The sequence below is a fragment of the Lipotes vexillifer genome, unplaced genomic scaffold, assembly GCF_000442215.2.
Source record: "Lipotes vexillifer unplaced genomic scaffold, Lipotes_vexillifer_v1.1 scaffold1041, whole genome shotgun sequence".
NCBI lineage: Eukaryota > Metazoa > Chordata > Mammalia > Artiodactyla > Lipotidae > Lipotes > Lipotes vexillifer.
The window spans coordinates 627,853-650,099 of NW_006775616.1; the positions used below are offsets into that span (position 1 = coordinate 627,853).

A 22,247-nucleotide genomic window follows, 5' to 3' on the forward strand; every position below is an offset into this window, starting at 1 on the left:
GAACAAACCAGGGAAAGAGACTACAGGTATATTTTTCAGCGTTTCACTAGTCTTTGCTGCAGTAAAACTAATGGGCAAGATGGGATGACAGTGCTAATTCTGGTACTTTCAGATGGCTTCACGCCCTTTCTGTAATGGCAAATGGGAAAATGTGATCGCTAAATTGTTTTCATCAAAGGGTAAAGGAGTGGGGTTTACAGTGTCCAACGGATGATTTAAAGGAATGTTTATAAAAAGTTTCCTGGGGGAGAGTTTTAGTTAGGGGAGCAAAGCAAGACTGGAGGTCACATGAGCTCACCAAATTTATCTGGTATTTTGCCTCTTATGTAGCTTCTAAATAATAGCTTCTGGAGTTTCCATTTATAATAGGTAAGCTTGTCAGTGTTAAGGTATGTATAATACTTTATGCAAAGTTTCAAAAGTTGATGACTTGGGAATAAAACTTTTAAGAGCTCTGAGATTAGCCACAAATAACCCATTATGTTAATGGAATATTGTCAACATTGGGGGTTTGGGGGGAAATTGGAATTCATAGTTTTGTTTCTCCAATTGTAAACTACTTATGTTTAAATAATCAGCATCCTGACTATGTCCTCTGAGAAACATTCACAGAATGACTAAATAGAAGAGGAAAAAGTAGGGAGAACAGTAGAATTACACAGAATCAATTCGCAAAATGAGGTATTCATAATCTTATCTAAAGTGGCAATGTTTTTCAAAGGTCTTATAAAAAAAAAGAAGCCATATTTTGAATACTGAATTGCTTGTTTTGAACAATTTTCATTTGCCTCATGGGTTTATCTTTTTTTGATTATTGTTTTCAAAGACTACCAATTTATGTGCATTATATTTTATAAAAAAAAAGAGAGACATTTAAGCACACTATCCCTTGACCCTCCCTTCTTTTACACACGTGTAAACCTACACAAATTCACAAAACAAACAGATACATACAAAAATACTGACAAGATTTGTATAACAAACAGAAATACAGAGTCATTTTGTCTTTGATGCTTCAGTGATTTTTTTTTTAAAGCAACAACATGGCTATGCAGTCCAAAGATTTCAAATATATAAATCTGCAAACTTTTATATAAGGCTTTATATGAGGTTGTATAAATGCATAACTTATCACATCTTAGCAAAATAAAAAAGCCCATCAACTACTGTGCATTACTTCTTTGAACATTTCTAGTGAAGTATCAGAATAGTTTTTTTTTTAATTCTCCATGTAACTTTTCTTAATAAAAAAGAATTTACATTGTCATTTAGAAAATTATTACATATTTGGTCCAAACTTAGACAAAACTAATTATCTTGTAAAAAGCATGTGAGGTATATTGTTTGCATACTTTATTTTTCTGACAAATAAAATACTCAGTAGTACAAAAGTAAATTTGTACCTCTTAAATTATTTTAGTGGAGGAAGGTTATGAAATTATTCATTTATGTATTTAACATCATGTTATTTAGAATGCAGTAGCATAAGCTATACTCATTAAAAATAACTCAAACATAAAAGTTTGAAAAAGAAATCTCAACACTCATAAATAACCACCATGAAATTTAAAGACTATCATTGGAGACATCCAATGCCGATGCCTAAATGAGAAAGAGAAAGACTTTGGTAAGAACAATTTCTTACCATACATATTTAATTTTGTTTTTACAAATAAGAAGTATTTAAATAACATGATCGATGATTGATAGATAGATCCATAGATAGATTTTTTTAAAAGGATATGGTTTTACCCTACTCTTTAAAAAAGGTACTGAATTTAATTTTAGGTTTGGATTAAGCAGAAAAAAAAGGAGTTGATATGAAACTGAAGCAATGACTAAATTTTGGGTATTCATTTCTTTGCAACAGAGAGATTAGTTCCAGAAAAATTACCTTAGAGTTAAGAACAACAATTATGAAAATGTTAATAGTTTCAACTCATTTTTAGAATGCATGTTTAACTATTAAACAATCTCTTATAAGTCCTTGTGGTGATAAAGAAATAAGCACATGTACTTTATGATTATTTCCCTTACACATACCACCTGAATTTTAATTATATTATCAGTTTTACAATCCTGAGATTTACAGTATTTACATCCTGGTTTAATTCCTACAGTCTTGGTTTGGACTTATTTCAAATTTGAACGGATTCAGTCCTTACCAATTGCTCAATTCACCATTCCTGTATTCTTTATTTTGAATTATTTCTCAAGTTGTTAGAGGTCACTGTTAAGTAGTACCCCTCCACCAAAGAAACTGTCATAGATGCTGTATTTTCTCTGTGCTTAGACAGACTGTTTCTTCCATTTGCCTTACACATGAAAGACAAGTTATCTTTCTTGAATCAAACTTATTTTTTCCTTCAGAAATTTGTAAATATTTATAAACAAAGCTGAGGACACTTCCCATATTGAATGGTGCTGCCCAGTGGTTTTTAGATATGTTTGAAATTTTCATCCTTGTATATAACTTGCTTTTATTGTGATGGATGTCCACATGATTCTTGTTTATCTGTTTGTGTTTGCCAGAATATGTTCTGAAGTTGATCAGTCTTCATCAACTTTGCTTGAATATGGTGTACTCCATTGATTTGAGGTTCTTTTATTTCAAAATTTTTTGTTGTTACGCTATGTATTTAATTTTTTCCCAGAGAATGGGGAGATTGTTTTTATATTGCTTCTTTTCTTCAGGATAACCAATTATGGGCATGTTGGATCTCATTTGTCTGTCTGCAATATCTAGCATATTATCCAAATTATTTTTAATTTTATACTTTTTCAGTTCACTTTGATTTTCTTTTTAAAAATATATGCAGAAGATATTAAATCTATGTAAGAGTAACGGTCTAAGCACTTTCCCCAAGCTGGGGCTGATTCTTCTTGAGATTTGTTTTTTAACTGCATTTCCCTTTGTTCCCCTCACCCCACGATCTGATTTTCTTTTCAAAATATATGCATGAAATATGAATAAGCAGAACACAGATGATTTTTAGGGCACTGAAACAATTTTCTATGATACTATAATAGTAGATACATGTCATTATATATGTGTCATAACCCACAGAATGTACAACACCAAGAATGAACCCTAATATGAACTGTGGGTTTGGGGTGATGGTAATGTAACAATATAGGTTCACCAATTGTAACAAATTGTAGAACCATGCATCACTGTGGTGGGGATGCTGACCGTGGGGGACGCTGTTCACGTGTGTGGGCAGGGCATATAAGCTAGCGGGTTTGGGGGCAAACTGCATTCTCCTAAAAGTAAGAGAAGGAGAAAGCAACTGTCACTTTTCCCTGATGCATCCCCGCTTAGGTCCATGTTTCTTCAGACTTTGGCAGTGATGGAAATGTGCTTCAGAGTCTGTGTTTTGGGGTAAACTCTACTCACATTTTTCATTGAAAACAGAGGGTTCTTTGCTTTGTTCTTGTATCCCACCACCATCATGTTTTTCTTTCTTCCTTGTTTCTGCAGAATAAATGAGGAATAGAAATCTCTTTAAGGAACTTTAAGTAAAAATCTTTCAGTTGAGGAAAATTCTTTTAAGTGGAAATTTCATTAGAAAATTAGAAACTAAATTATTCTCATTCATATTGACAAGAGCTGTTTTAGTTAAAATTGATTTCATGTGCACTATGTATTCTAGTATTAAATACTTGTTACAGTAAAGGCATAACACAGGGCATACTAGAGAAAAAAAGAAAAAAAAGAAAAAAAACCCAGAGTCATTGGGCATTCTTTTGATCTCCTATTAGTCTTTCATGATGAAGTCTATGGCTTACTTAACTATCCTGCAATGAATCCTAAGGTAATTTACAGTGAATTTGAGACCTAGTAGCATGAATCAAAATTAGCACTCTCAAATATTTTATGGTGGTAGAGTGGGTATAAAACTTACACGTAATTGGTTTCCAATTAAATGAATAAATGAATGAAATTACTTAGGTATTGATATTTTTGAAAGAAGCAATAAAAGAATCATGTATCCTATGAAGTAAAAAATGAATGATCTTACTGGTAAAACATGTTCCATTAAGTTCCATTCTCTGCATGGGTATAAAGTGATAAGCAGGATTCTGAAGGCAGGCCACTTGAGCCGAAGTGCCACCCATCAGCTATATACCTGCTCTTCTCTACATCCAGTACAGAATAGCTTTGTTGCCTTAAGTGAGTTAATTAGCCACTCTTTAGCTCAGTTTCCCCATCCCTATTGGAGAGAATAATAGTACTGACTTCCAAGTATTAGCAAGAGGGTTAAATAGGTTAATATGTGAAAACACTTTGGAAGAAAGCCTTGAAATTAATGTCTCTTTGTATTAGTTGTTTAATTGTTTTTATGTTAGTATCACTACTATAACATTTGTCTACAAGCTTTGGGACCAATTGGGGAAAATAGTAGAAAACAATGAAAAGAATGAAAATTACCATCATCTATTCAATTATATTGGGTATTTTGTAGACAATTAAATTTGGAGGTGTAAATCACAATAAGGTATGAAAATGGAGCTCAGGGAGCATTGAGAGAAGATTTAGAGATGCTGGCCCTAAGATCCATAGAGCTTAAAAATACAAGTGATATTTCTGCATAGACCAATCAGGCCTGATCAAGAAAAAGGATTTATTTAATTTTCTGATTATAAATTCTATGCACAGAAAAACATTTTTAAAAGAGCCATAATTCCTTTCACCAAGAAAAGCCATGACAAAATGCTTATGCATTTCTTTCCTGTTGTTACTAAGGGCTTTTTTTTTTAATTAAAATTTTAATGTCCTAAAAATGTAATATATGCAGCTCGAAACAACAGTAATGAAACTTGAAACTACAGCAAAGGTAGTAAAATAAAAATACTTTCCTACACATTTTTAGTCCCACTTCCCAGAGATAATTTCAACAGTTTATTTTATTGTATTTATTGTTTACTGCCTTTTATTGGATTGATAAACATATTATTTGTATATTTTTTACTAGCTTAGAAATTGGATACTCTATCACATTTTAGTGAACATAAATATTCTAACATAAAATATAACTTTATATTTTCTAAAAAAGCTAGAGATAATACATAAATCCTCTTCACAAACAGGACCATGACTTGTTTAAATTTTCTCCAAGATATTTTACCCAGTGTCTGCCTTTCTACCATTTTATTTTCACTTTATTTTTAAACTGCTTCCAGTATTTTTAACTAAGCTTATTTTAAAGTTGAATTTTGATTGTTCAACTAGTTTTCATTTTTAGAGACAAATTATTCCATTACTTGTGTCTGCTGGATTTCCCTCATGGTGGCTCATTCTTTCTGGTGTTTTTGATTTCCTTTTATGGCAAATTCATCTTCAGCAGATGTCGCTTTCCATAAGAGACCAGCATCATGTGAGTAGAAGACGCTTCTCTATAGCATTGCTCCACTTTTGCCTCTAGGGTGGCTCTATAATTTCCCCGTTTTGGACTACTTTCTATGTTAACTTTTTGGCCTAAAATTACCTCACCATGCAGATGGAATAAATCTGAGCCCTACAACCAAGCTTGGGATAAACTTGGTGTTCTGGCTACCTATGACAGACTCTTTTTCCACCAGATAAGCAGAATCCTTCAAGATCCCCTGTTTCATGCAGGGTCCATTTCTCCTTGGATTATTTTAGCTTTACCACCTCCTCACCAGTCTACGTTTCAGTGTCCTCTTCATTTTTGGTTCCCTGAGCATTTTTTGTTTTCATTTACAACCTTGGTTATATACATTTTTATATTTGTTTTAAAGTATATTATACTTAGATAGCATTTTATGCATCCGTGGTGGAAATGATAACTTTCTCATTATACTGCATAATATCATACACTTCCACGTTGACTGGAATTTTCCCCATCTGCTTTCTATCTTTTAGAAAGTCATCAAATTTCTGGCTTACTGTTTTTTTTTCTTCCTGGCCCTCTATGATTTCATATATTTCTTTTGGTATGTTTTGGATCAATTCAATGGTACGTTAGGGGTGGAGGCATACACTCATTACAAAATATTAAGCTGAAAGTTAATTCTGAGGGCTTTAAAAAAATTAATTTATTTTATTTATTTATTTTTGGCTGCATTGAGTCTTCGTTGCTGTGTGCGGGGTTGCTTTCTCCAGTTGCGGTGAGCGGGGGCAACTCTTTGCTGTGATGTGCGAGCCTCTCACTGTGGTGGCCTCTCCCGTCTCGTAGCATGGGCTCCAGGCGCGGGCTTCAGCAGCTGTGGCTCATAGGCTCTAGAGCACAGGCTCAGTAGTTGTGGCACACGGGCTTAGTTGCTCCACGGCATGTGGGATCCGCCTGGACCAGGGCTCGAACCTGGGTCCCCTGCATTGGCAGGCGGACTCTTAACCACTGTGACACTAGGGAAGCCCCAATTCTGAGCTTTAAAAATAGATTTTTCACAGAAATTAAAGATGGTTACTTTCCTTAATTTTAAAGTAATTCGCTAGATCCTCACATTATCTAACAAGAAATGGTTAAAGCTAGCTGTATCTGTTTCCATTGGTTCCACAAACATTAACTCACTAAAGTGTCTGATTCAGTCCAAAAGGACAGTTCATTCAATAAGAAACTATGCTAGGTAATACTATGCTAGGTAATTTAGTTAGGAAGGTGAACATTTATATATTCTTTGGGAGTGGTAGCTATATTAATTCTTTAAATTTAATGATGTGCAAATTCTTAAAATGTAGCGGCAATTATTGAAAATGTTTTTTAGCACAGCAATTCCTAATGACACAGTAAAGCTAAGTGCTAAACAGACCATTCTTCCTTTAGGTGGCTTCTGCTGATTAAAGTGAGAATATTGGGTTGGATGTGTTTTAAAGGCTCTTTAAAAGTCTCCTTTTAAGGAAGGAAGGAAAGACTCAAATATGATACTTGGCAAAGTTTCTAGTAATTTCTCACTCTTGTGTGTAAAAAAGCCAATATGGACACTTTACTTTCAATACTTTTATTGTTTCAAAGTTTAATTTATTTGGCTTCTATTACATTTGCATGACTGACAGGGCTGTGTAAGGAGCTGTATATAGAGAATTTTATGGTGTCTTTGTAAATGTCAGGAGTGCATTACACTTGTTGGAATAGAGCTCTTAGCCAAAGAACCTAATTTTCCTCTCTGGCATCCATCAAATTTCTCCAATTAGTAAAGAGCAGCAAATGAAAGAGGTCAGAAACCAGATATGCTGCTAATTTTCTATTGGCTGATATGAGTAAATTAAAGAAATTCCTTAAAGTTTTATTGAGATGAAAAGCTTATAGTTACTCAAGGTTTGATAGAAGGAAAGTTTTTCAAACATGTAACGTTAAGATGTTTTCTAGGCATTTAATATTGTTAGTCAGCAAATTCTTAAACATGCTTAATTGTGAATCTGTGGTGCTGACAGGTATGCTAATTCTGACATTCCTATATCTAAATTAACACAAAAGTGTGTATTCAAGAGTTCTCTTAAAATTAAGTTCTCTTAAAATAATATAAGTGTTTTTCAGAGATGCCGACATTATTGTTATTTTGTGCCAACTGCGTCTATATGGTTTGTAGGCAAGAGAATGAGGCCTCTATCTGCTTCTTCCTTTCAAGCTATAGGGCACTTTGGTGGGGAAAACTCTGTCTTAGCTGACTTCACTCTAGTTTCATCTATTGTTGTAAGATGTTCAGAGTGATTATGCAATGACAGAAACAGCTTTCTTATAGAAAAAGAGAGAATGGAATTTAAAAGAAAAATAACCTATTTGCCCTGTGTAGTTCAACATAGAAACCCAAATAGAAGTTTTCATACATTTACACACACATGTCCATCATCTGCACAATGCTTGAGCCAATTTCTTTTACCATTAGTGACTTCTTCACTTAAAAGGTAAAAGTCCTCAAGTCCATTCTCTACGTCTGTGTCTTTATTCCTGTCCCGCTCCTAGGTTCTTCAGAACTATTTGATTTTGTTTTTTGTTGTTTTTTTAGATTCCATATATATGTGTTAGCATACAGTATTTGTTTTTCTCTTTCTGACTTACTTCACTCTGTATGACACGGGGAGGGGGAAGGGTAAACTGGGACGAAGTGAGAGAGTGGCATGGGTATATATACACTACCAAATGTAAAACAGATAGCTAGTGGGAAGCAGCCACATAGCACAGGGAGATCAGTTCAGTGCTTTGTGACCACCTAGAGGGGTGGATTACGGAGGGTGGGAGGGGGACACAAGAGGGAGGAGATATGGGGATATATGTATATGTATGGCTGATTCATTTTGTTATAAAGCAGAAACTAACACAGCATTGTGAAGCAATTATACTCCAATAAAGATGTTAAAAAAAAAAAAAGGTAAAAGTCATTTTCCACAAAGAAACGTGGAAGAACAAAAAAAATCGTTTTATGCCATTGAAGTTTCAAGACTTATAAAAGTATCTTTGGATGTCCTAAAGTATTTTTTGTTTTATTCTCAGAGTTTTAGCCCCTGGGTAACATTTTCTTTCATGCTTTTATCTGTATATGAAATTATCCCAATTTATTCAAACATTCTGTTTAATCCAGATCAATAACTTAACATACTTAATTACGATACTAATAATATAATTCAATAAAATGTACTGATATCAGTAGTAAAATGAATTTTCAAGTTTAATTAAATAACATTTCAGTACACTAAAATTTTTCAATATTATCTTTATAAATGATTGGGAAAATGTGATGCATATATTTATAATTATTGTCTTATAAACACAGTTTAAATTTTTTTTTTAACACTTTGTTTTCATGGAAGTTTGGACCATATTTTAATTTATTTAATTATTTATTCCAGTTTTGTTCTCCCCCAGAGTCTGAGTTCCTGAAGGCTTGGGCTCTGACTTGTTCCTCTTTGTGTGTTCAGTGCCTGGTTCATTGTAGACAGTGATTTTCACTAATACATTAATTCCACAAATAATGACTGAATACTTACTATGTGATTGATGCTACTTCAGGTACTGGAGTGCAACTATAAACAAGACAGAGAAGAGTCCTGCTACTGTGAAATCAAAATTCTAATATGTGTTCTTGAATTCAATTAAATACCCATCTCTACCAATTTGGGGGGCTAAAATTTTAGATCTTACTTGAGAAATGAACATTCAAATTTAATAAAATATTTAATTCCAAAATAATTTTTAATGAAAAAACTGTATATAGTGAGAAACACAGAAAGGAATACATAAAAAGGAATGCATATTTGTTTGGAATAATTATCCCTCTATTATTGTTGATATATTCTAGGCTACCCAGTGGATTCATAAACTACCTGAAAAAAATAACATCTCATATTATATACATGTTCACATAATTTTCTAATCACATGTCCCAACTTCTTTACCTGAATGTTACTCATTTTCATCAAGTAAATGGTACTTGTGGACTCACTCAGATGATGAAATATGTTCAAAATTTGCAAACTACACCAAATTCTTAAATAACTTCAGCAAATTACTCTACATAGCAGTGAAGGAAATTGAAAACAAACAGAATATCACTTATTTTAATCCCTTTTTACTGATTATGCAAGTTGTATATATTTATTATACAAATAATAAAATTGTATATTTATTATACAAAATTTGGAAATGCAGAAAAATAAATATTACTCATTATCCTATCACTCAAGATAATGGCATCCTTTCAGTCATCTTTTGTGTATGTGTGTGTGTGTTATGTGTGTGTAAAATACAACATCAGGATGAATCTATGTGGTGTTATTTTTTTTTAACTGTAAAATATGTATTGATGCTGGCAGGAATATAAATTAGTACAATCACTTTGTAGAATTACAGTTGAAGTTGTACACACTCTTTGAGCTTGTAATTCCACTCTGGCATATACCCTAGAGAAGTGTGCTGAAATGTATACTAAGAGACATGTTTAAGGATGTTCACAGCAGTAGTTTTTGGTAGTAGCAAAAATTGTAAACCAGCTGTCCATCAACAGGGACTAGAAATGGAAATTTTGGTATATCCAAATAATGGAATATTACACAGTGCTGAAACTGACTAATATAAAGCATCACTCATTATTATGGATCAATTTCAAAATCAAAATGTGGGGTGAAAAAAGGCAAATTGTAGAATACATACGTTATGCTGCTATTTACACGAAAGTTGAAAGCATGTGAAAACTATACTATGTATTTTATTTAGGGGTGCAAACATATGTTAAAAACATGTGAAAATTAAAGGCAATGATAATTCTTAAGCTCAGGTTATAGTAGTTACCTAGGGTGTGAGGGCAGGAGGGAGAGAAACATTGGTTGGTAATGTTTTATGTTTTTAAAGTGGAAGGTGAGTACATGGATATTTAAATTTCTTTTTGTATGTATGACATAGTATATCATAAAATTTTCCATAAAAGATAAAAATGCATTTGGATAGATCACAACAAAGTTTTAAGAGCAAATAATAAAAGTGTTGCTTCTGCACGGGGTCCTCTGCTCCAAGCTGCTGATCATATTTTTCCTTTCCCCTGAAAACCAGGCTCAGGGCTGTTCAACCAAACTTGTGACCCCCATTGCCTCAGTTCTGGCCACCTCCCTCCTGCCCTTGTGAGGCCCTGAGGTCACGCCTCCTCCCCGGAGCTCCAGGTGGGCCAGGTGGGTGCAGGTACAGTGTTCTTCTTCCACCCCTGCCTGGTGCGGCCTCTGCTCTTCTTGCTGTACTTGCTCTCCCTTGATAATTAGAGCTGAAGCTAATCATTTTCTCAAATTCATTGGCCATTAGTTAGAGTTGCCAGAGTTGGCAAATGAAAATACTAATGTAGGATTGCCTAAATTGTAAATTGCATAAATTGGAATTTAGATAAACAACAAATAATGTTTTAGCATAATTATGGCCCAAATTATTTGTTATTTATCTGAAATTCAAATTTAACTGGGTATCCTATATTGTACCTGGCAGTCGTACATTAGTTCCTTTACTTCCGGGAATCATTTCTCCAAAATTTTTGCTTATTTTTAAAATAGGAGTGGTAGTTTTATTTTTCACCTCACAGACTGACTTGGGAAGAGGTTTTTTGTTTTTGTTTTTTTTAATACTAAGAATATTAATCTGTTTTGCTGTCATGTCTGGCAAATGCCTTTCATTATGAAAAGACACTGGTTTCAGTCTTCTAAATTTTACATCTTCGTGTAACTAATCTGTCATTATGGTTTCTGTCTTTGGTGTCAAGATGAGAAAGGTCTCTCCCTGCTAAGATTATAGAAATTAGGGTGAATAAGTTTATAAAGGTTCAGACTGCACAAGCAGCAACAAATACAATACACAGGTCAAACATTGATTTAATGTTTCATATGAGTTTATACAGTATTTTCTGTGAATTAAACTTCTTATTGTAACCCTATGGAAGGAGCACTTGTCCTGTGTTTCAGAAATTCTCAACAACATTTGGAAAGAAGATGTGTCAACTGAAAGTATTCTGTCAAGATAATTACTTGGGGAAATTTATATAGAAAGTGTTACTTTCAGTAAACATGCTTTCTTGGAAATGACAGTAGGACTTTGGCAAAGAGCTTAGACTCTTCATCTTTGGGTCCTTTCCATTCATTAAAAACACTTTTCTTTGTTATGAAAACTTCCAAATACATACAAAAAAGCAGAGACTAGCATAGTGAATTCCTATGGAACCCTCACTGAGCTCCAAAAAAGAACTACTGGCAAATCTCAATTCTTCCACCCATCCCTTTAGTCCTCTGATCATATTTTGAAACAAGTTCAGACATTATATTTTATCATCCATAAATATTTTCATATATATATCTAAAAGATAAAGACATTGAAAAACACCTAACCAGAAAACCACATCACAACCAAAGAATATTAACAACCAACCCTTAATATAGGGATTATAATGTAGAATTCAGACAACACTCAAATCTCCCTGATTATGTCTCAGATCAAGATCCAATTAAGACCACATATTGGCTTCTCTCTTTGTTTATCTTTTTTCTATTTTTTTTGTTTTTTTCCTGATAGTTGATTTTTTAATTTAAATTTTATTATTTTTTATATAGCAGGTTCTTATCAGTTATCTATTTTATACATATTAGTGTATATTTGTCAATCCCACCCTCGCAATTCATCCCACCACCACCCCTTCACCCCGGTTTCTCCCCTTGGTGTCATTACGGTTGTTCTCTACATCTGTGCCTCTATTTCTGTGTTTCAAACTGCTTCATTGATACCATTTACCTAAATTCCACATATATGTGTTAATATAGGATATTTGCTTTTCTCTTTCTGACTTACTTCACTCTGTATGACAGTCTCTAGGTCCAACCACGTTTCTATATATGACCCAATTTTGTTCCTTTTAATAGCTGAGTAATATTCCATTGTATGTATGTACCACATCTTCTTTATCCATTCGTCTGTCGATGGGCATTTAGGTTGCTTCCATGACCTGGCTATTGTAAATAGTGCTGCAATGAACATTGGGGTGCATGTGTCTTTTTGAATTATGTTTTCCTCTGGGTATATGCCCAGTAGTGAGATTGCTGGGTCATATTGTGATTCTATTTTTAGTTTTTTAAGGAACCTCCATATTGTTTTCCATAGGGGCTGTATCAATTTACATTCCCACCAACGGTGCAAAAGGGTTCTCCACACCCTCTCCAGAATTTGTTGTTTGTAGATTTTCTGAAGATGCCCATTCTAACCAGTGTGAGGTGATACCTCATTGTACTTTTGATTTGCATTTCTTTAATAATTAATGATGTTGAGCAGCTTTTCATGTGTCTCTTGGCCATCTGTATGTCTTCTTTGGAGAAATGTCTGTTTAGGTATTCTGCCCAGTTTTTGATTGGGTCGTTTGTTTATTTAATGTTGAGCTGCATGAGCTGTTTATATAGTTTGAAAATTAATCCACTGTTAATTTTTTGCAGACATTTTCTCAGGGATGTCTTTTCATTTTGTTTATAGTTTCCTTTGCTGTGCAAAACTTTTAAGTTTCATTAAGTCTCCTTTGTTTATTTTTGTTTTTATTTCCATTACTCTAGGAGGTGAGTGAAGAAAGATCTTGCTGTGATTTATGTCTAAGAGTGTTCTTCCTATCTTTTCCTCTAAGAGTTTTATAGTGTCCATTCTTATATTTAGGGTTTTAATCCATTTTGAGTTTATTTTTGTGTATGGTGTTAGGGAGTGTTCTAATTTCATTCTTTTACATGTAGCTGTCCAGTTCTCCCAGCACCATTTATTGAAGAGACTGTCTTTTCTCCATTGTATATCCTTGCTTCGTTTGTCATAGATTAGTTGACCATAGGTGCATGGGTTTATCTCTGGGCTTTCTATCCTGTTACATTGATCTATATTTCTGTTTTTTTTTTTTTTTTTTTTTAAAGAAGATGTTGGGGGTAGGAGTTTAATTAATTAATTTATTTTTGCTGTGTTGGGTCTTCGTTTCTGTGCGAGGGCTTTCTCTAGTTGTGGCGAGCGGGGGCCACTCTTCATCGCGGTGCGCGGGCCTCTCACTGTCGCGGCCTCTCTTGTTGCGGAACACAGGCTCCAGACGTGCAGGCTCAGTAGTTGTGGCTCACGGGCCCGGTTGCTCCACGGCATGTGGGATGCTCCCAGCCCAGGGCTCGAACCTGTGCTCCCTGCATTAGCAGGCAGATTCTCAACCACCGCACCACCAGGGAAGCCCTATATTTCTGTTTTTGTGCCAGTACCATATTGTCTTGATTACTGTAGCTTTGTAGTATAGTCTGAACTCAGGGAGTCTGATTCCTCCAGCTCTATTCTTTTCCCTCAAGATTTCTTTGGCAATTCAGGATCTTTTCTGTCTACATACAAATTTTAAGATTTTTTGTTCTAGTTCAGTACAAAGTTCTAGTTCAGTAGTTGCATTGAATCTGTAGATTGTTTTGGGTACTAGAATCATTTTCACAATATTGATTCTTCCCATCCAGGAACATGGTATATCTCTCCATCTGTTTGTGTCATCTTTGATTTCTTTCATCAGTGTCTTTTAGTTTTCTGAGTACAGGTCTTTTACCCCCTTAGGTATGTTTATTCCTATGTATTTTATTCTTTTTCTTGCAACGGTGAATGGGGTTGTTGCCTTAATTTCTCTTTCTGATCCTTCATTGTTAGTGTATAGGAATGTAAGAGATTTCTGTGCATTGATTTTGTATCCTGAAACTTTACCAAATTCTTTGATTAGCGCTAGTAGTTTTCTGGTGGCATCTTTAGGATTATCTATGTATAGTATCATGTCATCTGCAAACAGAGGCACTTTTACTTCTTCTTTTCCAATTTGTATTCCTTTTATTTCTTTTTCTTCTCTGACTGCAATGGCTAGCTCTTCCAAAACTATGTTCAATAATAGTGGCGAGAGTGGACATCCTTTTCTTGTTCCTGATCTTCGAGGAAATGCGTTCAGTTTTTCACCATTGAGGACGATGTTGGCTGTGGGGTTTTTGTAGACAGCCTTTATTATGTTGAGTAGCTTCCCTCCATGCCCACTTTCTGGAGACTTTTTATCAGAAATGGATGTTGAATTTTATCAAAAGCTTTTTCTGCATCTATTGAGGTGATCATACGGTTTTTATTCTTCAGTTTGTTAATACGGTGTATCACATTGATTGATTTGTGTATATTGAAGAATCCTTGCATCCCTGGGATAAATCCCACTTGATCATGGTGTATGATCCTTTTAATGTGCTGTTGGATTCTGTTTGTTAGTATTTGTTGAGGGTTTTTGCATCTATATTCATCAGTGATATTGGTCTCTAATTTTATTTGTAGTATCTTTGTCTGGTTTTGGTATCAGGGTGATGGTGGCCTTGTAGAATGAGTTTGGGAGTGTGCCTTCCTCTGAAATTTTTTGGAAGAGTTTGAGAAGGATGGGTGTTGGCTACTCTCTAAAGGTTTGACAGAATTCACCTGTGAAGCCATCTGGGCCTGGACTTTTGTCTGCTGAAAGATTTTTAATCGCATTTCAATTTCATTACTTGTGATTGGTCTGTTCATAGTTTTTATTTCTTACTGATTCAGTCTTGGAAAGTTATACCTTTCTAAGTATTTGTCCATTTCTTCCAGGTTGTCCATTTTATTGGCACAAAGTTGTTTGTAGTAGTCTCTTATGACGCTTTGTATATCTGCCATGTCCACTGTAACTTCTCACTTTTCATTTCTAATTTTATTGATTTGAGTGTTCACCCTCTTTTTCTTGATCAGTCTAGCTAAAGGTTTATCAATTTTCTTTATCTTCTCAGAGAACTAGCTTTTAGTTTTAATGATCTTTGTTATTGTTTTCTTTGATTCTATTTTATTTATTCTGCTCTAATCTTTATGATTTCTTTCCTTCTAGTAACTTTGTGTTTTGTTTGTTCTTCTTTCTCTAGTTCCTTTAGGTGTAAGGTTAGACTGCTTATTTGAGATTTTTCTTGTTTATTGAGGTAGGATTGTATTGCTATAAACTTTCCTCTTAGAACTGCTTTTGCTGCATCCCATAGTTTTGGATCATCGTGTTTTTGTTGTCATTTGTCTCTAGTTATTTTTTGATTTCCTCTTTGATTTCTTCAGTGGTCTCTTGGTTATTTAGTAACATATTGTTTAGCCTCCATGTATTTGTGTTTTTTACATTTTCTTCCCTGTATTGATTTCTAATCTCATAGCGTGGTGGTCAGAAAAGATGCTTGATATGATTTCAATTTTTTTCCATTTACCAAGTATTGATTTGCAACCTAAGATGTGATCTGTCCTGGAGAATGTTCTGTGTGCACTTGAGAAGAAAGTGTAATCGGCTGTTTTTGGATGGAATGTCCTATAAATATCAATGAAATCTATCTGGTCTATTGTGTCATTTAAAGCTTGTGTTTCCTTATTTATTTTCTGTCTGGATGATCTGTCCATTGGTGTAAGTGAGATGTTAAAGTCCCTCACTACTACTGTGTTATTGTCGACTTCCTCTTTTATAGGTGTTAGCATTTGCCTTATGTATTGAGGTGTTCCCATGTTGGGTACATATATATTTATAATTGCTATATTTTCCTCTTGGATTGATCCCTTGACCATTATGTAGTATCCTTCCTTGTCTCTTGTAACATTCTTTACTTTAAAGTCTATTTTATCTTATATGGGTATTGCTACTCCAGCTTTCTTTTAATTTCCATTTGCATGGAATATCTTTTTCCATCCCCTCACTTTCAGTCTGTATGTGTCCCTAGGTCTGAAGTGGGTCTCTTGTAGATAGCATATATACAGGTCTTGTTTTTGTATCCATTCTGCGAGCCTGTGTCTTTCATTGGAGCATTTAATCCAATCACATTTAAGGTAATTATCAATATGTATGTTCCTATTACCATTTTCTTGATTATTTTGGGTTTGTTTTTGTAGGTCCTTTTCTTCTCTTGTGTTTCCTGCCTTGAGAAGTTCCTTTAGCATTTGTTGTAGAGCTGGTTTTGTGGTGCTGAATTCTCTTAGCTTTTGCTTGTCTGTAAAGCTTTTGATTTCTCCATCGAATCTGAATGAGATCCTTGCCCGGCATAGTAATCTTGGCTGTAGGTTATTCCCTTTCATCACTTTAAATGTAACATGCCACTCTCTTCCGGCTTGTAGAGTTTCTGCTGAGAAATTAGCTGTTAACCTTATAGGGGTTCCCTTATATGTTATTTGTCGTTCTTCTCTTGTGGCTTTTAACAATTTTTCTTCATCTTTAATTTTTGTCAGTTTGACTACTATGTGTCTTGGTGTGTTTCTCCTTGGATTTATCCTGCCTGGGAATTCTGCACTTCCTGCACTTGGGTGGCTATTTCCTTTCCCATATTAGGGAAGTTTTCAACTATAATCTCTTCAAATATTTTCTCGGGTCCTTTCTCTCTTTCTTCTCCTTCTGGGACCCCTATAATGTGAATGTTGGTGCGTTTAATGTTGTCGCAGAGGTGTTTTAGGCTGTCTTCATTTCTTTTCATTCTTTTTTCTTTATTCTGTTCTGTGACAGTGAATTCCACCATTCTGTCTTCCAGGTCACTTATCCATTCTTCTGCCTCAGTTATTCTGGTATAGATTCCTTCTAGTGTATTTTTCATTTCAGTTATTGTATTGTTCATCTCTGTTTGTTTGTTCTTTAATTCTTCTAGGTGCTTGTTCTTTAATTCTTTTAGGTCTTTGTTAAACATTTCTTGCATCTTCTCGATCTTTGCCTCCATCCTTTTTCCAAGGTCCTGGATCATCTTCACTATCATTATTCTGAATTCTTTTTCTGGAAGGTTGCCTTTCTCCACTTCATTTAGTTTTTTTTGGGGGGGGGTTATCTTGTTCCTTCATCTGGTACATAGTCCTCTGCCATTTCATTTTGTCTATCTTTCTGTGAATGTGGTTTTCGTTCCACAGGCTGCAGAATTGTAGTTCTTCTTGCTTCTGCTGTCTGCCCTGTGGTGGATGAGGCTATCTAAGAGGCTTGTGGGAAGGGCTGGTGATGGGCAGAGCTGGGTGTTGCTCTGGTGGGCAAAGCTCAGTAAAACTTTAATCTGCTTGTCTGATGATGGGTGGGGCTGAGTTCCCTACTTGTTGGTTGTTTGGTCTGAGGTGACCCAGCACTGAAGCCTAGAGGCTCTTTGGTGGGGCTAATGGTGCACTCCAGGAGGGCTCATGCCAAGGAGTACTTCCCTGAACATCTACTGCCAGTGTCCTTGTCCCCACAGTGAGCCACAGCTGCCCCCCACCTCTGCAGGAGACCCTCCAACACTAGCAGGTAAGTCTGGTCAGTCTCCTATGGGGTCCCTGCTCCTTCCCCCTGGGTCCTGATGCACACATTACTTTGTGTGTGCCCTCCAAGAGTGGAATCTCTGTTTCCCCCAGTCCTGTCAAAGTCCTGCAACCAAATCCTTCTAGCCTTCAAAGTCTGATTATTTGGGAATTCCTTGTCCCATTGCAGGACCCCCAGGTTGGGAAGCCTGACGTGGGGCGTAGAACCTTCACTCCTATGGGTGGACTTCTGTGGTATAATTGTTCTCCAATTTGTGAGTCACCCACCCAGTGGTTATGGGATTTGATTTTATTGTGATTGCGCTCCTTGTACCATCTCACTGTAGTTTCTCCTTTGTCTTTGGATGTGGGGTAAGCTTTTTGGTGAGTTCCAGTGTCCTCCTGTTGATGATTGTTCAGAAGTTAGTTGCGATTCTGGTGCTCTTGCAAGAGAGAGTGAGCACACGTCCTTCTACTCTGCCATCTTGAACCAATCCTATGTGTTCTGTTTTGTAACTGGTTTTCATTAATTAACATATTGTGAACATTTTAAGTATAATACATATTCTTCTAAACTTGAAGGATATTCTACCAGACGTGTATGCCATAATTTTACTCAAACCAATAACCTATCATTAGATATTTAGCTTTTTCTAACTATTTACTACTTATAAAAATCCAATGATGTATATATATCTTTGTCCCTGGATCTTTTACACGTGTCTCTGATTATTCCTTAAAAATAAATTTTAGTATTACAATTTCAATGTCATATGACACACTATAGTACATTATTTTGAAGATGTCACTGTGTTTATTAGTAAATTGTGCTTTAGGAAGAAAATTCCCTTTGTATTTCCAGGCAGATGAATTCCCATTGCCCGCATATTTGTAAACACTACATGTTATTAATGTAAATGCTCTTTTGACTGAATTGGAAAAACAAACGCACAAATAAAATCTATTTCAATATTTCTCTAACTCACATTTTTTCTTAAATACAGGCTGAATATTCCATGGGTGTTTGAACCAGTTGTATCTCTGCCTTTTGTTAAGGTCAGCGCATATCCTTTGTCCGTTTTTGCCATTGGGACTTTTTTCTTATGCTTAAGAAATTCATCATATAAGGAGATAACCCATAATTTTCATACATACATATCTCAAACTTTTTCAAATTTTATAATATATTTACCTTATTGCGTTTTAAGTGTGAAACCTTGTAAAATGTATGAAATACTATCTGAACCTCCGTTTCCATATGTTCACAGTGGAGCCAATAATACCTGGCCTGGATTCCACAAATTTAGAGAAATTGAAATGAGTTAGTATTCCCAAGTGTACTTTTATAACTATTGTTATCAGTCTTATTAAAATTAAATCACTATTTGACCTAGATTGTTCATCAGATCACAAACAAGTCTAAATTAATAAGTTTGAAGTCTACTAAGGATAGGACCTATATTTCCAAGTTTTTAGGTCTAGTACCTAGTACAGTGTCTGGCATGTGGTGGGTGCTCAATAAATGCTTGCTTAATGAACGTAGATTCTAAATATACTAGAGAAACATAAATTCAAACACATCTGTGTTCATTCCAAGTATGCTATTAGAATGCCATCTAAATCTAATGGTGTAAAAAATAGCACATATTAAAATGATAATTAATGTTAAACTTAAATTTATGTCTCTGCACTTGTCAACCTCGGTAATCCTCTCCATGATGAAGCAATCAGGAAATTTAAGTCATTATTTATTACATCACTACAAATTGTATTTGTCTTGTCTTTGGACCTGATGTATATTGTGGGCTTGACAGGGATTTGGCATAAAACGGTGACTCAGAAGTGCATAGAGGTAATAGGAAATAGATTTGAGGGTAAAACTTGTAAACATCTCTAGATTCATAAGCAATTTATAAATTACAGAGAGAGTATATATAAGTATGTAATAATTTCTTCTTATCTCAAAATTATATGAGATACATAAATTTCTTCTCCAGATGCTCAGTAGAAGAATTTCTTTTTTGTGTGTTAACCTGCATTTAACTTAGTATAACTTGTTATGTTCACATGTGATCCTATCTTAATTTGGAGGAAAATAATGAAATATTTGGCTCGGCCAAACAGCATTTTAGGAATAGTTTTGTGTGTGATTTAGACCCAAATATATTCACACTTTGTTTGGCATATTGAATGATAAAGATAAACGCTATCAAACAAACATGTTTTACTTGTAGCTTAGAATCACGACATTCATAAATCAGGTTATGCCGCAATAACAAACAATCCCTAAATCTTTTTTTTGACAAGAGGTCTTGCGCATTTTATTCAATGATGTATATTCAGTAGAAGTCTACTTTAAACAGAGACAACACAGACACAAACAAGAAATCAGATATCATTGTATGCATGTTGCTGAGTGCTCTCTTCACTTGTTTTTTTTTTTTTCAGCTTTTTAAAAGATATAATTTACATATAACATTATGCAAGTTTAAGGTACACAACATAAGGATTTGATATGTGTATAGTGACAATCCTCAATGTACAATGGTTCAGCTTACAGTTTTCTGAATTTACAATGGTGCAAAAGTGATATACATTCAGTAGAAATTGTATTTTGAATTTTGAATTTTGATCTTTTCCTGGGCTAACATATGCAGTATAATCTCTCTTGATGCTGGGCAACAGCAATGAGCTGTAGTTCCCTGTCTGCCAGGTAATCACAAGAGTAAACAAGTGATACATTTACATCCATTCCATTTTTTCACTTTCAGTACAGTATTCAATAAATTACATGAGTCAATACTTTATTATAAAAAGAGGCTTTGTGTTGGATGATTTTGTCCAACTATAGCCTAATCTAAGTGTTCTGAGCATGTTTAAGGTAGGCTAGGCTAAGCTATGATGTTTGATAAATTAGGTGTATTAAATGTATATTGACTTACAATATTTTCAACTTATGATGGGTTTATCAGGATGTAACCCCATTGGAAGTTGATGAAGGTCTGTACATTGTGAAATGATTACCACAGTAAGGTGAGTTGACACATCCATCACCTCACACAGTTACCTTTTTTTTTATGGTGAGAACTTTTGAGATCTACTCTCTTAGAAACTTTCAAATATACTATACAATATTTTTAATTATAGTCACTACGCATGCATTACATCCCCAGCCCTTTTTCATCTTATACCTGAAGGTTTGCACTCTTGGACCTTCTTTACCCACTTTGCCCATATCCACCCATTTCCCCCATATCCATCAACCTCTGGCAACCACCAGTGTGTTCTGTTTCTATGAGTTTGTTTTTTTTAGATTCCCCATGTAAGTAAGAGTATACAGTATTTACCTTTCTATCTCTGGCTTAGTTCAGTTAGCATAATGTCCTCAAAGTTCATCCATGTTGTCATAAATGGCAGGATTTCTTTCTTTTTCATGGATAAAAAAATATTCTAACATATATATTCTAATATATATATGTATATAGTTATATTTTCTTTATCCATTTATCTGTCAATGGACACTTAGGTTGTCAAAAGTGCAGCTATATCTTCAAGACATTGATTTCATTTCTTTCAGATATATACCCAAAATGGAATAACTGGCTGGATCATATAGTAGTTCTTAATTTTTTAAGAATCCTCCATACTGCTCTCAATAGTATTTGTAACAATATATAATCTCACCAACAGTGCACAAGGGAAACAACCTCTAAATCTTAGGAGTTTGAACCAACCAAGATTTCTCTGGGTGCATTTCTAAGGAAATTATCCTCCATGAGAAAGCTCAATGTTACAATTTCATATGAACATGTGCTTCCACAATTTCAGAAAAGAGAATTCTAGAATACTGCAGTGGCGTTTAAATGCTTCCACTCAGAAGTGATACATAAACTTGCATTCACACTTCACTGGCCAAAGCAAATCCCTCAAGAGAGTGAAGAAGTGAAATTGCTTGTGTACCTTACAAGAGGAGGATGAGAAACTTTGCTGAGTGACAATAATATCTACCATTATGAGTTTGCTAACAAAAAATATTTCACTTGTACCTTTTGCTGATGAATAAATTTACTTCATTTGTGTCAAGCAGTCTCACTCTCTTTTGTTCTACTGAGATGCATTTTCACTCTTTGTACCTATTAAGGAGTAATACATATCAAAATTTTTGTCTGCTATACATTAAGCAATCACCTCGTTATAGCATTTTCATTCATTGATTCATTCATTCAGTAACTATTTATTATCTATTCCACATGTACAAGACTCTGTTCGGAGTATTAGGGCTTAGAGAAACATACCTTGTACTCATGAATCTTACAGCATTTTGTGGAGATATATTTGAATTAAATTACCACATAAAGTAGAACCTGTGCTAAGTGCCCAGGAGAACAGCTCCATGGTGCCATAAGAAGATAATATGATATAAGAAAAGCCAGTGAAGACTTCCATGGGGGAGTGCTGACTAGGTGCTGACTAGTTGGATGTGAGGGGAGATGTTCATATAGAAGGAAGAGCAGATGAGCAGAGGTGGCACAGCAG

At 34.7% G+C, this 22,247-nt stretch overlaps 1 protein-coding gene across 2 annotated transcripts in view; it reads left to right on the top strand.

Moving 5' to 3' along the window:
• Positions 1 to 22,247, top strand: part of CNTN6 (contactin 6) — a 293,689-nt gene that overhangs the window by 1,009 nt on the left and 270,433 nt on the right. The window contains exon 2 of one of the 2 annotated variants that reach the window (XM_007450033.1): positions 21,971 to 21,975. The exons of the other annotated variant lie outside the window; for it this stretch is intronic. The gene's annotated coding sequence lies outside the window, so the exon portion shown is untranslated. The remainder of the gene's footprint in view (positions 1 to 21,970; positions 21,976 to 22,247) is intronic. 2 annotated transcript variants of the gene reach the window in all.